Source organism: Malurus melanocephalus, unplaced genomic scaffold, assembly GCF_030028575.1.
Source record: "Malurus melanocephalus ecotype Western Australia unplaced genomic scaffold, MMel_1.1 scaffold_1405, whole genome shotgun sequence".
Taxonomy (NCBI): Eukaryota; Metazoa; Chordata; class Aves; order Passeriformes; family Maluridae; genus Malurus; species Malurus melanocephalus.
In genome coordinates, this window is record NW_026624637.1 from 25,465 (window position 1) to 27,693 (window position 2,229).

A 2,229-nucleotide genomic window follows, 5' to 3' on the forward strand; every position below is an offset into this window, starting at 1 on the left:
GGAAATCCTCTTGCCCTGCACAAACCTGACCCCATTCCAGCCCTCCCGTCATTGCTTTTTGCCCATTTTGCCCCCCTGACCTTCTGCTGCCTTTGCTCGCAGCCAGTTTCAATTACTCCAGACCTTTTTTTTTTTTTCCAGCTGCTGACTCCTTAAACTCCTCTCTGAGCACGCCCGAGTCAATCTGCACAGGGAACATCCCGGAGATTGGAGCCGGCTCCGGGCAGCTCTGGAACCCGAATCTCCCTCCCCGGGAGCTCCCCCTTCTCTTTTCCCCTGGCTTAAGGCGATCAAACTTTGGAGATGTAATCTGGGCATTATCTGCCTTTCGGGATAATGTACAGCRGGAATTTCAGCATCGTCTTTATCTCCCGAATTGTTGCTTTAAACTCAGCTGCTTCTCCCCCCGAGGCCGTTCGGATTTGCGGGAMGCAAAGCCTCTTTCCCTGGGCATTCCCTCTGCTGGGGCAGATTGATTTTATTTTGCTCCCGGTTTATTTTATTTGCTTCCCCCTCTACCGCAGCTCCTGAGTGTTCCCTGGATTGTCTTACATCGGGATATTTCTCCTTGTTGAAGGATTTATCCACACGGAGGAATTCCAAGCGTTTTGCAGAGGTGGGATGCTCCTGTTGCTCCACCAGAGCCCTCCCAGCGGGTGCTGCCGGGAAGGAGCGAGGCGGGAATTCCTTCTCTCTCAGGGATTCACCCAAATATTCCAAACCTCCTCCCAGGATCCATCTGACGCGATCTCACCCCTCATCCCAGCCCGTTTCCCTCCCATTTTCAGTGCATCAGAATTTTTCTGTGTCCTGCGTCAGGGCAGAACCATCAATAACAACATTTAGTTCTCTCTGCTCAAAAAAAGAATAATTTTAAAAGTTGGCCTAATTCATTTTCCGCAATCCTGATATTTTCTCGCGGGGAAACCTCATTTTTGGTGCCTTTCTGCCAAATCCTCCAGCACCAGCCCGCAGCCTCCGATCCATCTCACCTCACTTCTCCCAGAGGAAGAACCCGCTTCCARTAAAACTTCCCAGGGGATGGAGGATCCGGCTCTGCCTTCCCTGATTAAATGGGCCATGGATTTAATGTGAGGTACTGAATGGAGCAGATAAAGGATCTCGGGATCTCATCTCAAGGTGATATTTTCATTGCTGGCCCATCCCAGTCGGGTGTGCTTGGAGCCACGATGAAACATTGCCTTCAGCTGAGGGATATTTATCTCCTTCTCTCCCATTTTCCCATATTTTTATAGGATCTGCCTGAGAGGTGTTATTCCTGTAATTCCAGGATTTAAGGGGCAGCTGGGTGGTGTTTCTGTGGGTTTGGACAGGCTGAGATTTCTCCTGGAAAAATGATGGGACCCCGCTTATCCAGGGGTGTGGATCTGAGGATTTATGGGAATCTCCTGTTTCCCAACACCACTCTGGACACAATGTTTTGTTTTCCCTTCTGCTCTTTCTGCAGCTCCATGGGTTTTGTCGGGGGGAATTCAGGGAGGCTCAGGGGGCTCCAGGGGTGTGGGATTGATTGTGGAGCCCCTGCAAGGGGGATTTTGGTTTCCAGGAATATTTTCCAGGATAAATTCCTCCCAAAGTGACATCTGAGAGGCTTTTCCTGCTCGAACTCAGCTCAGGGAGGATGGGATTGGCTTCAGACACAAAGTTTGGGCACATCCTGCTCCATCCCAGGATCCAAGGAGCAGAGAAAAACCACCATCCCTGGGGTTCCAAAGCAGGAATTGTGGCCTGGGGGGAGTTTATCTGGAGTCCCCAACAAAAATTTGGGGTTCTCAATAAAAATTWTGAGTTACCAATGAAAAATTTGGAGTTCCCAATGAAATCCTCCCACTTTGCTTAACTGTGGGGTCAGTGTGGCTGTGACCTCTGGAATTCTGGCTGCTCTCCAGAGCAGGARAAGGCAGAAGGGATTTAAACTGAGRGAGAGAAKGTTTRGATGGGATATTGRGAAGGGATTGTTCCCTGGGAGGRTGGSGARGGGCTGGGATGGAATTCCCAGAGCAGCTGTGGCTGCCCCTGGATCCCTTTGAGTGCCCAAGGCCAGGCTGGACATTGGGGCTGGGAGCACCTGGGACAGTGGGAGGGGTCCCTGGGGTGGGATGGGATGGGATTTCAGGTCCCTCCCAACCCAAACCATTCCTGATTCCATGACCTGAACCCTCCCAGCCCTGGACACACCCTGTCCGTTCCCAGCTCAGTCCCTGCTCC